The sequence below is a fragment of the Rhinopithecus roxellana genome, chromosome 5 (assembly GCF_007565055.1).
Source record: "Rhinopithecus roxellana isolate Shanxi Qingling chromosome 5, ASM756505v1, whole genome shotgun sequence".
Taxonomy (NCBI): Eukaryota; Metazoa; Chordata; class Mammalia; order Primates; family Cercopithecidae; genus Rhinopithecus; species Rhinopithecus roxellana.
Genome location: NC_044553.1, coordinates 106,226,712 through 106,241,003, shown reverse-complemented (window position 1 = coordinate 106,241,003; position 14,292 = coordinate 106,226,712). Strand labels below are relative to the sequence as shown.

Genomic DNA, 14,292 nt, shown 5'->3' with positions numbered 1-14,292 from the left:
GATGATCACAGCTCACTTCAGCCTCAACATCCTGGGCTCAAGCGATCCTCCTGCCTCAGCCTCCCAAGTAGCTGGGCCTACAGGTGGGTGTCACCACACCTGGCTATTTTTTAATTTATTTTCATAAAGATGGGGTCTCACGATGTTGCCTAAATTAGTCTTGAGTTCCTGGGCTCAAGTAATCCTCCCACATCAGTCTCCCAAAGCACTGAGATTGTAGGTGTGAGCCACCACAGTCTTTTAGTACTTCTCTCATATATGAATGAACAAAAAGGGGAATTAAAAAAAAAAGAGAATACAGGCCAGCACAGTGGTTCATGACTTTAATCCCAGCAATTTGGGAGGCTGACTTGGGCATAGCCCCTGAGGTCAGGAATTCGAAACCAGCTTGACCAACATGGAGAAACAAATACAAAAATTAGCCGGGCTTGGTGGCACATGCCTATAATCCCAGCTACTTATGAGGCTGAGGCAGGAGAATCGCTTGAACCCAGGAGCTAAACGTTGTGGCGAGCCAAGATCATGCCATTGCACTCCAGGCTGGGAAACAAGAGTGAAACTCCATCTCAAAAAAAAAAAAAAAAAAAAAGACTAAAAATGATAAACATAGAATAGATATTTAAGTAAAGGCTTTACAAAGTAAAATAAGACCAAAGTAAACTAAGAAAAAATTTTTTTAAAGAACAAAGAGATGCTAGGGAGCAGACAAAAGAGTATCAAAATCACTTCATAAAGACACTTGTGAATGTATGACATGAGTAAAACAACATAGAATATGAATAAGGAATAATCAGAGAAGAAAAAGTTCTCAGAACTCAGGGTTCATCTTGGGAGTTGGTCCCCAATGAGCCACACCTCCTGTCACCATGTCCTTGGACAGGCCCATCCCACAGTGAATCTGAGTTGGCTCCAAGACTCAATTTCACCTAAAGAATTTGGTAGAAATGACACTGGACCTGTTCCAGGTCTAAGTCTTAAGAACACCTGGCAGCTCCGCTTCTGTGCTTCTGGAAGCCAAAAATAACAATTGCCTATCCTCTTGGAGAAAGACAAGCCACAAGAAGAGGCGTGAGAGGATGAGATAGTATGCAGAGAGGAAGGCCACAAGAAGAGGCATGAGAGGATGAGAGAGTATGCAGAGAGGAAGGCCACAAGAAGAGGCGTGAGAGGATGAGAGAGTATGCAGAGAGGAAGGCCACATAAAGAGGCGAGAGAGGATGAGATAGTATGCAGAGAGGAAGGCCACATGAAGAGGCCCGAGAGGATGAGATAGTATGCAGAGAGGAAGGCCACATGAAGAGGCGTGAGAGGATGAGATAGTATGCAGAGAGGAAGGCCACATGAAGAGGCGTGAGAGGATGAGATAGTATGCAGAGAGGAAGGCCACATGAAGAGGCGTGAGAGGATGAGATAGTATGCAGAGAGGAAGCCACATGAAGAGGTGTGAGAGGATGAGAGAGTAGGCAGAGAGGAAGCCACATGAAGAGGCGTGAGAGGATGAGATAGTATGCAGAGAGGAAGGCCACATGAAGAGGCGTGAGAGGATGAGAGAGTAGGCAGAGAGGAAGGCCACATGAAGAGGCGTGAGAGGATGAGAGAGTAGGCAGAGAGGAAGGCCACATGAAGAGGCGTGAGAGGATGAGAGAGTAGGCAGAGAGGAAGCCACATGAAGAGGCGTGAGAGGATGAGAGAGTAGGCAGAGAGGAAGCCACATGAAGAGGCGTGAGAGGATGAGAGAGTAGGCAGAGAGGAAGCCACATGAAGAGGCCTTAGAGCATGAGATGCTAGGCAGAGAGGAAGGCCACATGAAGAGGCATGAGAGGATGAGAGAGTATGCAGAGAGGAAGGCCACATGAAGAGGCGTGAGAGGATGAGAGAGTAGGCAGAGAGGAAGGCCACATGAAGAGGCGTGAGAGGATGAGAGAGTAGGCAGAGAGGAAGGCCACATGAAGAGGCGTGAGAGGATGAGATAGTAGGCAGAGAGGAAGGCCACATGAAGAGGCGTGAGAGGATGAGAGAGTATGCAGAGAGGAAGGCCACATGAAGAGGCGTGAGAGGATGAGAGAGTATGCAGGGAGGAAGGCCACATGAAGAGGCGTGAGAGGATGAGAGAGTAGGCAGGGAGGAAGGCCACATGAAGAGGCGTGAGAGGATGAGAGAGTAGGCAGAGAGGAAGCCACATGAAGAGGCGTGAGAGGATGAGAGAGTAGGCAGAGAGGAAGGCCACATGAAGAGGTGTGAGAGGATGAGAGAGTAGGCAGAGAGGAAGCCACATGAAGAGGCGTGAGAGGATGAGAGAGTAGGCAGAGAGGAAGGCCACATGAAGAGGCGTGAGAGGATGAGAGAGTAGGCAGAGAGGAAGGCCACATGAAGAGGTGTGAGAGGATGAGAGAGTAGGCAGAGAGGAAGGCCACATGAAGAGGCGTGAGAGGATGAGAGAGTAGGCAGAGAGGAAGCCACATGAAGAGGCGTGAGAGGATGAGAGAGTAGGCAGAGAGGAAGGCCACATGAAGAGGCGTGAGAGGATGAGAGAGTAGGCAGAGAGGAAGGCCACATGAAGAGGTGTGAGAGGATGAGAGAGTAGGCAGAGAGGAAGCCACATGAAGAGACACCAAGGCGGCAGGCCTGTGGGTGAAGAAACCGTCTCAGACACTCCACTGCAGCTGAGCATCCAGACGACCAGTCCCTGACACCGTCTAACCGCACAGTGAGAGATGCCAAATGAGACCAGCAGAAAAATTGTCCAGTTAGTCCCAGTTAACCCACACAGTAGTGACAGATAGACAAATGTGTGGTTTTATGCCATTAAGTGTTGGAAAAATTGGTTAAGCAACAATAAATAACCAAAACAAAACTTAAGTTTATGACTGTCCAAATAAAATTTCCTAAAAGTCAAAAGATAAGAAAAATATTCCAGAACTTAAAATTTAAAAAAGAATTAGAAATAACGTGAGATACAAGGCTCAAGACAAGAGGACTAAAATCCAATTAACAGACATTTCAAAACAAACAAATAAAATGAAAAAGAGAAAGTTAACAAAAATATGACAAGATTCAAGATTCCAACTTTGAAAGAGCCTATTCATAGGCCTGTCCATTCGGTGTATCCAGCACAATGAATGAAAAAAAGACCTACACTAAGTACAATGTTGTGCTATTTCAGCTCACCAAGGAAAAGACAAACTCCTAAAAGCTTCCAGAAAGTCATGCATAAATGAGTGAAACTCAGGATGACCTGAGGCTCCACCACCACAACTGGTTAGAAGACAACAGCACAGACTTCGAAATTCTAAGATAAAATTATCCTCAACCTAGAAATACATAATCAACCAAACTATCCATCAAGTATGAGGGTAGATTATGACAAAAGAGAATAGTGATGGGGATGTGCTATGCACCAGGCACTGTTCTAAATGGTTTACATATACCAACTCATTTAATCCTCATAGCTCCCTAGAAACATAGGTACTAATACTATTACTGGCTCCCCCATTTTGCAAATGGAAAATTGATGCATAGAGCACTTAGGGAATCAGCCCAAGGGCATACAGGTAATAAGTCGTAGAACCAAGATTCAAACCTATCTCAGACTGTCTCCATAACCCAAACACTGGATTGTATTTTTTCAGAAGCTAGAGATCAGAAAATATACCACTCCATGCTTTCTTAGGGTTTTACTTGAGGACATAGTCAGTAAAATGACAAAGGGAAAGCCAAGAAAGAAGACATGGGATCCAGGAAACTATGGATCTACTCTAGGAGATGACATCTGCACAGCCAACCCAAAGAACAATCTGCCAAAATGGGCACAGAGGAACCAAAGGCTTTGGAAGAGAAGGAGATCTCACAGGAAGGGCTACAACAGAATTTTTTAAATTAAAAAGTACTATTAGGAGGAAGACACTGCAAAATGAAAAACACTATCAAGAAAACAAAATATCCTATCCTAAATATTCTAGAAAACTTGGCTTTACAAAGTCCTAATGACAATTAGTGATTACTTATATGACTAAAGATAATATTTGAGGAAGGGAAAGGGTGGTATAAGAGCTAAATTCTCATGTATTATACTAAAAAGTCAATGACAGAGGCCTAAATAGGTAAATCCAGGAAGAAGTTAGGGGTAGTGGTGACCTAGTGGTGATTTCTGTTGCTTGCAGGAGATAACACGTGGGCGAGTCCTTAAGAAGCAGAGACAGACTTAAAGAGATGGCATTTCTAGGTGAAGGTAATTCAGTGAGCAAAGACAAACAATGAAAGAAGCAAGAACATTTGTGGACACCAGGAATATTAACAACAAAAAGCTGGTGTTAGGGAAAAGGGCAATTTTTTACCTGTCATACTAAATGCTAGCAGCTCCAAAGAATGAAAAGGTTATTTTTAGTATCTAAAACAGAACAAACAAAACAATTCAATAGGAACAGAAAAACTAACTTCTTTTTTTTTTTTTTTTTTTTTTTTTTTTTTTTGTGAGACGGAGTCTTGCTCTGCCGCCCAGGCTGGAGTGCAGTGGCCAGATCTCAGCTCACTGCAAGCTCCGCCTCCCGGGTTTACGCCATTCTCCTGCCTCAGCCTCCTGAGTAGCTGGGACTACAGGTGCCCGCCACCTCGCCCGGCTAGTTTTTTGTATTCTTTTAGTAGAGACGAGGTTTCACCGTGTTAGCCAGGATGGTCTCGATCTCCTGACCTCGTGATCTGCCCGTCTCGGCCTCCCAAAGTGCTGGGATTACAGGCTTGAGCCACCGCGCCCGGCCCAGAAAAACTAACTTCTAAATGACTTGAATAATAAAAAAGAAATCATCCTAGTTTGACTTTTGTTTGAGACAATTTATTTTAGCTCTTGAACACTAGAGAATTTTTACCTGACCCATGGGTAGTGGTTGATCTGGCATCTCAACATCCAGGTGCTTGGGAAGGTTATCTAATCTGCAGAGTCCACATATCCAGCACTTCAGTTGCTGATGAAGCTACAAAACACATTTCAGTAAATAAGCATTATGTTAAAGAGCCCTTAGAGGACATCAATAATGTTCTGACTACTGTAATCAATCCAGTAGGAAATAAAAAAGTTTGTTACTGCTCAACTGTAGCTTACAGATAAAAAAAAAACTCTTTAAAATATTTTCAGGAGTCTCTATTTTAAGAATGTTACTATGGCTTGGGGTATAATCACTACAACTGTTAACTAGCGGAATGACAACAATAAAGGCAGAGGAAGGAAGTTCCAGACATTGTCCAATTTCTCATTGCTACCTTGTTTTCTTAGAAACTTACAACTTCAAACAAGAGAACATTAATGCATTAATGAGGCTACCAAAAAAGAAAAAAAGAAGAAAAAAACACACAGGCAGTGTTGTTACACATGGCTTGTAAAATTATATATTCCAATCACAGTCAGTTAAAACTACAAAAGCAAATGTGATCCAGCAGACAGAGCCTGGAAATCTAGATGACCTTGGATATCATATCTATTTCCCTGATTTGAGTCTACTCATTTGTAAAAGAAAGAAATGAAAACTTTCCCAGAATGGTAAAGATTAAATAAACCTGCAAAACACTTGATACTTAGTAGGCTCTTAAGTGTCTGTCTAAAAAATAATAATTCACTAGGAAACTGCAAAGAATAACTGTAAATTTCCATGTTTAAGTCCAAATTGTGTTGTAAGCACATTTACTTTAAGGAAGTAAGCAAGGTAAATTATGTGCACAGGTGTGGTTTTCATTGTTTAAAATGTTTTCCAATGCATAAGGTGACTCAAATGGGATCTAATAAGGCAACTTGCTTCACTTGGTCAGGAACAATTTTCTGGGTGTCTCTGACCAAGAAAAGAGATGAAGAGAAAGAAGCAGGTTTACAAAGGACAAAGAAAGAAGACACAGGATTAGAATGGGTTAACGAAGCAAAGAATAAGCCTTCTGAAGGTGATCAATGAAGAAGGTGGAAACAGGAAGGTTGAACCATAAATTAGGATCCACCAAAAATCCTCATGCTTAAAAGGAAGCCAAGCCCCAGTGTGGATTTTTTATGTACCCAATGTGCTCTGCTTTGTGCTAAGTACATAATGAAGGTGAGGCAGGGCAATCTGGACACAGACCTGGACAGGACACTCTGACCTCTAGCACAGAAGGGGCTACCGGAGGGCTGGGGTGAAACAGGAATTAAAAGAAATTAAAGAATGTGAAACTACCATCAGAGTGAACAGGCAACCTACAGAATGGGAGAAAATTTTTGCAATCTATTCATCTGACAAAGAGCTAATATCCAGAATCTACAAAGAACTTAAATTTACAAGAAAAAATCAAACAACCCCATCAAAAAGGGGCAAAGGATATGAACAGACACTTCTCAAAAGAAGACATTTATGCAATCAATAGACACATGAAAAAATGCTCATCAACAGTGGTCATCAGAGAAATGCAAATCAAAACCACAATGAGATACCATCTCACACCAGTTAGAAGGGTGATCATAAAAAAGTCAGGAAACAACAGGTGCTGGAGAGGTTGTGGAGAAATAGGAACACTTTTACACTGTTGATGGGACTGTAAACTAGTTCAACCATTGTGGAAGACAGTGTGGTCATTCCTCAAGGATCTAGAACTAGAAATACCATTTGACCCAGCCATCCCATTACTGGGTATATACCCAAAGGATTATAAATCATGCTGCTATAAAGACACATGCACACGTATGTTTATTGTGGCACTATTCACAATAGCAAAGACTTGGAACCAACCCAAATGTCCATCAATGATAGACTAGATTAGGAAAATGTGGCACATATACACCATGGAATACTATGCAGCCATAAAAAGGATGAGTTCTTGTCCTTTGTAGGGACATGGATGCAGCTGGAAACCATCGTTCTCAGCAAATTATCACAAGGACAGAAAACCAAACACCGCATGTTCTCACTCATAGGTGGGAATTGAACAATCAGAACACTTGGACACAGGATGGGGAACATCACACACCGGGGCCTGTTGTAGGGTGGAGGGGAGTGGGGAGGGATAGCATTAGGAGATACACGTAATGTAAATGACAAGTTAATGGGTGCAGCACACCAACATGGTACATGTATACATATGTGACAAAACTGCACATTATGCACATATACCCTAGAACTTAAAGTGTAATTAAAAAAAAAAAAGAATGTGTAAGCAAAAACTCAGCTGTATGTAAAAAAAAACAAAACCAATTCCCCCTAGAAAAGAAAAAGAGGTGGAGTCCTTTAAAAATTAACTGCCTGTTTTTCTGAGGCTAGTGAGCCTTATCTCTCCTCCTTTCCCAGGCATTGTGAAGACCCTGTTTCTCTAGCTGTGCAGCTGCAAGGTCACTAGACAGATAAACTCAAGTCGTAAAACATGTTTTTCTTTGAAAAGTAAGAAACCCCTAGAACTTAAAGTATAATTAAAAAAAAAAAAAAAAAAGAAAGAAAAGTAAGAAACAATGTAATGCATGTCTCAACTGAATAACTGTCTTTGTTTCTTGCTTCTGTAATATGCTTCTCCCTGCACAGATCTCCCCTCTACCCCACAAAATGCTTAAAAGGTAACCTGACTCTTTGTTCAGGGCTCAGTCCTTTAGATGTTAATCTGACTGGGCCAGTGCACCTAAATAATAATACATATCTTCATCAACCCCTCAGTCTCTCTGATTCCTAAATTATCCCGCTGCAGGGGGAGAGAGGCAGCAGGGTAGTGGAGTCATACCAAGCAACAAGAAAGGCAGGGTAGTGGCCGGGCACGGTGGCTCACACCTGTAATCCCAGCAATTTCAGAGGCTAAGGCGGGAGGATCACCTGAGGTCAGGAGTTTGAGACCAGCCTGGCCAACATGATGAAACCTCATCTCTATTAAAAAATACAAAAATTAGCTGGGCATGGTGGCAGGTGCCTGTAATCCCAGCTACTCAGGAGGCTAAGGCAGGGAATCACTTGAACCCAGGAGGTGGAGGTTGCAGTGAGCCAAGATTGCACCATTGCACTCCAGCCTGGGTGACAAGAGTGAGACTTCATCTCAAAAAAAAAAAAAAGGAAAGAAAGAAAGAATGAAACAAAGAAAGACAGGGTAATACATGTTCCACGAATTTCAATTTTACTCTCTTCCCCCACTGCACACACACAAAAAGCATTTGAGGGATAGGAGGAAGAAACAGATCACAAGGAAAATAGTAAGAGACATTCAGAAGGACAGGTCTTAGAAATTTACTAGTTTGTGGGGGGAGGGGGGCGGTCAGAGAACAGTAGTATATAAAAGAACACTAGGACAGTTCCCAGGTTTGGCCATGGGTGACTAGTTTGATTATTTCATTTTGTCCCACCCACAATGACAAGGAGAATTATTGATGGAACACATGATGGGGCTGATACAGTGCTAAGAGGTAGATACATGAAGATTTAAATATCATCATTTTGAACACCCATGTCACTCCAAGTGAGATTCCTAACATATATGATATACAGACAGATATATGGGTTTGAAACTCTGGAGATGAATACGGATTTAGGAATCCCTGGAACACAGGTCATTACTTAAGTAATGGGAGTCAAAGATTACTCGGAGAAAGCACAGAATGAGAAGAGAAGAAAGAAGTAGGCCAAGGAAGAAGAGATTGGAGGAGACCAAGGCAGGGTGATAAGATCAAAACAGGAGAAAAGAATCTGATAGAAGTCCCATTTGATTATCATGTCCCTTCCCAGAGACATGGACATGCCTTTTTTGTCTTTTATACTCAGTTGTTACAGGTCCTGGCACAGAAGCCACACAGTTTTTTTAAATTGTGTTCTACTATACACAGTTTCCCATATCCACCAGGGGAGAAAAAAGTAAGTATAAACAAACACAGACATAGATTTTTTTACACTGTATACTAAAGGTGTCAGATTATACACAATATTTTATGCCTCACTTTTTTACTTAATATATCTTAGAAGTCTGCACATGCTCTTATGGAAAGACTGGCTGCATTTTTTGGTCTACAACAGAATATTCTATTATAAAACTACACTATAATTTTTATTTAACCAACTCTTTATTGGTGGACATTAAGAATGGAGGAATGTTTCAACAAAGGAACAATCAACAGTATCAAAATACTGCAGAGGGGTCAATTTGGGGACTAAGAGGGGAGCCACTGGATTTGGCAACTAGGAGGTAAATTTTAGCGCAACGATGAAGGTTATAGTGATTACCTTCCAGATTATAGTGAGCTCAATAAAAAAAGGTGAAGACATGTAGCTTATTCTCTCAAGAAACTAGGTTATGATAAACTGGCAGAGGCTATAAGAGTGTGAGGCGAGTTGTTTTCTCCTTCATGTAAATATATTTATTTTTTAAACACTAGGCCCCATTTTATATCCTACTTCATTTAACTTTATGAACATGAACATGTTTATGTATGTATGTATGTATGTTATGTAATGTTTTAGACACTGAAAAATAACTAATTTCTGCTATTATAAAACTGTTATCTTTAGATGTTCAGAAGCAACTCCCTAAAAGGAGGTAGCAGTAATGGAGTTATGTCTATCATTCTTTCCCATCAACCCCCTTGCTGGAGATGTAAACATGTGTCCATCAAACCTTTAATTTTTACCTCTTATCTTCATGGCTCTCCACACAAAACTTAACTCTTTTTTGTACTTGTATATGTATATTTATATGTATATCTATATCTAGAGAGAGAGAGAGAGAGTCTTGTTATGTTGCCCAGGCTGATCTCGAACTCCTGTGCTCAAGCAATCCTCCCACCTTGGCCTCGAAAAGTGCTGGGATTACAGGCATGAAACACGGTGCCTAGCCTCAGCCTTAACTCTTAAAATATTGTCCAACTGAAGTTCTTCTCTTCTAATTTTTAAGAATAGATGTGTTTAAACTAACTATAACTTATTTTGACAAAAACTGAAGTTAAGACTCAAACTTCCACAAATGGCCAGTTCTCCTAAAACCATTTATGGAATAATCTATCCTTTCACTATTAAGGTAAAATACCACCTTTTCCTTATATTAAATTCTCATTTGCATGACTCTGGTTCTAAACTTCCATTGCCTTTATCTGTCTGGCCCAGGGCTAGTCTACAATATTTTATTTAACATCTGGTTGAAAGAGTCTATACTTGATTATTTTTTATTATTTACTCTTCTAAACAAATTTTAGAGTTGTTTTGTCAAGTGCCAAAAATAAATCTGCTGGAATTTGTACTGAAATTTGTATATGTATATACAAAATGTATATATATATAAAATATATACACACACTTTTTCTCTCTTTTTTTTTTTTTTTTTTTTTTTTTTTTTTTGAGACACGGTCTCACTCTGTCACCTAGGCTGGAGTTCAGAGACATGATCTCGGCTCACTGCAACCTCTGCCTCCCAAGCTCAAGTGATCCTCCCGCCTCAGCCTCAGGAGTAGTTGGAACTACAAGTGTGTGCCACAGACACCCAGCTAATTGTCATCTACTCACCTCAGCTTCCCAAACTTTTGGGATTACAGGTATGAGCCACTGTGCCCAGCAGAAATTACATTTATAAATTAATATGAAGACATGGTGATAACTAACATATTTATAGCATGAAATCTGCTCATCCAGGAACATAGAATGCAAATCTTTCATTCCACTCAGCAAAATTTTGTCATGTCCTTGATAAAAGTCCTGCACATCTAAGTTTATTCCTAGATATTTAATTTTTGCTGAAACACCTGAAAAACCTGAAAAAATATTGCATCACTATATCTTCTGTGTGATTATAGCTAGCATTGGGGAAGGATATTGATTTTTATATAAAGAGCTTTTAGCCACTAATCTTAAAAGTTGTTTTTTTCAGTTGGTTGCTTTGGATATTTTCAGGTAAACAATCATGTCAACTGAAAATAATGATTTTTTTTTCTATAAACACTATGACATCATGGTAAAATACAGTAAATACTTTTTAAAAGAATATAAAAGGGCAGGGCACAGTGGCTGACACCTGTAATCCCAGCACTTTGGGAGGCCAAGGTGGGCAGAACATGAGATCAGGAGATCGAGACCATCCTGGCTAACATGGTGAAGCCCCATCTCTACTAAAAAATACAAAAATTAGCCAGGCATGGTGGTGGGCACCTGTAGTCCCAGCTACTGGGGAGGCTGAGGCAGGAGAATGATGTGAACCTGGGAGGCAGAGCTTGCAGTGAGCACAGATCACGCCACTGCACTCCAGCCTGGGCGACAAAGCGAGACTTCATCTCAAAAAAAAAAAAATTATATATATATAATTATAGAGAATATGACCTCAACTATTTAAACATATCTATAAGGGATATGTATTTTACTACCAAAGAAAAAATATATACTGGTAGAAAATGGCCATCATGTCAACTGTCAATAGTGGCAATATTAGGTAGAGAAATTATGGAAGACTTTAATTTTTTTCTTTTTCTTTTCTGTACTTTACTAATTTTCTCAACAATGGTTGCTTATGAGTTTTATAATTAAAAAAGGGTTTTAAAAATTTTTCCAACATGGAAAGTTATATTTCTTTACATACTAAAAATAAAAACAAAACTTTTAATTTGAATACCATTGACTTTTACTGTAGACTTACAGTCCCTTGAAAGAAAAGGCAATTCCCACCAGGTGCGGTGGCTCACGCCTATAATTCCAGCACTTTGGGAGGCCGAGGCAGGTGGGTCAGGTGGTCAGGAGATTGAGACCATCCTGGCTAACATGATGAAACTCTGTCTCTACTAAAAACACACAAAAAATTAGCTGGGCATGGTGGCAGATGGCTGTACAGCTACTCGGGGGGCTGAGGCAGAAGAATGGCATGAACCCGGGAGGCAGAGCTTGCAGTGAGCTGAGATCACACCACTGCACTCCAGCCTGGGCAACAGAGTGAGACTGTATCTCAAAAAAAAAAAAAAAAAAAAAAGAGGCAATTCCCTCCTACTAGTTCTGGTGTCATTCTCCCCATCACTACCTTCACTTCCACCTTGGTCTTTTTTCTACTTCTCACCTTGGCTAGTGGTCTCTACCCAAAATGCTTGCTTGGCTCTTAATGGTTAGAATTCAGGGAAAAAGAGATCCTGAATTCCTAATCTAAACTAGGTTATACATGTGGTAAATAATAAAGAGAATCCAGGTAGTAAGAAAGATTCAGAGGACTTAAAATACCCAGACTTTAAATCCTCTAAGATTATAGTCATTAAGCATGCTTTTTAATCATATTATCTCTTAACATTCAATTTCTAAATATCATGTTCATGAGGAAAACAGAAAATTGCTTGGCTCCTTTCCTTACCAAATTGTTGTTCTTAGTATCTTCTAGACATTCCAGAACTTATGTCAGATTTGGCTCATCAGAGTCCACAAACCATATCGGTGAAGAAAATGAACAGTATTCCTGTTTAACACAGAGACACCTATGTTAGACATTTACATACAGACTAATCCAAATATAAAACTAAACCACACCACTAAATGGCAAGATGACCATGGATTTAAACAAAATGTGTGGGGGAAAAGGCAACACATTAAAACCCAAGTGAGGAGCTGACTTCTGAGGCAGCCATCCTTGCATAGCACTGTCTGCTGCTACAGCTCATAGAAGTCAACAATTTTCTTCAACACCGGTAGGCAGCCTCTAAATGGCCCTGATCACTGTCACCTCCTGCCATTCATGCCCTTGTAAAATTCCCACTCCTGGACCTAGTGACTCACTTCTAACAAAGAGAATACAGCAAAAGTAATAACATCCCTTTTGAGGTGACGCTACAAGGAGACTACGATGCCTGCCTTGGTCACCCTTCTCCAGCTCTTTCCATTGCTCCCTCTGATGGAGGTCAGTTGCCATGTGATGAGGTGCCCTATGGAGAGACCTACATGGCAAGGTGTTGTAAAAGGCCTCCGACCAATGGTCATCTAGAAACGGAGGCCCAGTCCAACAGCCTCTGAGATGAATCCTGCCAATGCAAGCTTGGAGATGGATTCTCTCCCTATCTTGCCTTGGGATGATCACAGCTGCCACCAATACCTTCACTGCCTGGTGAGAGGCCAAGCCAGTGAATCCAAGGTAAACTGCACAGACTCCTGACCCACAGAAACTGTGAGATAACATTTGTTGTTTTAAGCTGCTAAATGTGTTACAGAGCAATAGATAAGTAATTCAAACACCATAAAATTCTAACATTTTATTCTATCACACGAACCAAGTAATACCAATAAATGCCATTACTATACATATATTTTCAGAACACAATTACGTGTGATTTTTTAAAAAAGCGAATGAACTAAGCATTATGTGCTTTCACCCACTAATAGACATTTACTCTGTTATGTTGCAATGTTTTCTGTTACAAATTGGGGAAAAGCCATTATTACTATATATTAGCTTCAGAAGAACTAGGTTCAAGTCATGGAAAACCATTTTGCACAAACAACGTTAGGAAATATTGCTTTCAAAACTGTAATCTGAATTATAGCCAAAGCCACAGAAACCAAATACTTACCAAAGATTATTTTAAGAAAAACAAGTTGGCTGGGCTCGGTGGCTCACGCCTCTAATCCTGGCACTTTGGGAGGCTGAGGTGGGTAGATCACGAGGTCGGGAGATGGAGACATCCTGACCAATGTGGTGAAACCCTGTCTCCACTAAAATAAAAACAATTATCCAGGCGTGTTGGCATGTGCCTGCAGTCCCAACTACTCAGGAGGCTGAGGAAGGGAAGTCACTTGAACCCCGGAGGCAGAGGTTTCAGCGAGCTGAGATATGCCACTGCAGTCCAGCCTGGTGACAGAGAAAGACTCCATCTCAAAAACAAAACCAAAAACAAAAAAACAAGTTGTATTGAAGGAGGACATCATTAACAGTATATCTCTTCAATAATTATTTATTTTACTATTCTCATTCTTCTCATTCCTCTCTTACAGTGTCCCAAATCTCTTTACAGGCTAAAACTCTTCAGAATTAATCCTATGTTTTTTGAGATGGAGTCTTGTTCTGTCTCCCAGGCTGGATGCAGTGGCGCGATCCTGGCTCACTGCAAGCTCAGCCTCCCGGGTTCACGTCATTCTCCTGAATCAGCCTCCAGAGTAGCTGGGACTATAGGTGCCCGTCACCATTCCCAGCTAATTTTCTGTATTTTTAGTAGAGATGGGGTTTCTCTATCTCTTGATCTCGTGATCCGCCCACCTCGGCCTCCCAAAGTGCTGGGATTACAGGTGTAAGCAACTGCACCTGGCCCAATCCTATTCTTAAAGAACACCACTTACGGACTATTGCATTTTCTTCTTCAAATTCTGCAGCATACAT

At 40.9% G+C, this 14,292-nt stretch overlaps 1 pseudogene; it reads right to left on the bottom strand.

The window, feature by feature from the left end:
- Window positions 1-14,292, bottom strand: part of LOC115897579 — a 40,297-nt pseudogene extending 26,005 nt beyond the window's left edge.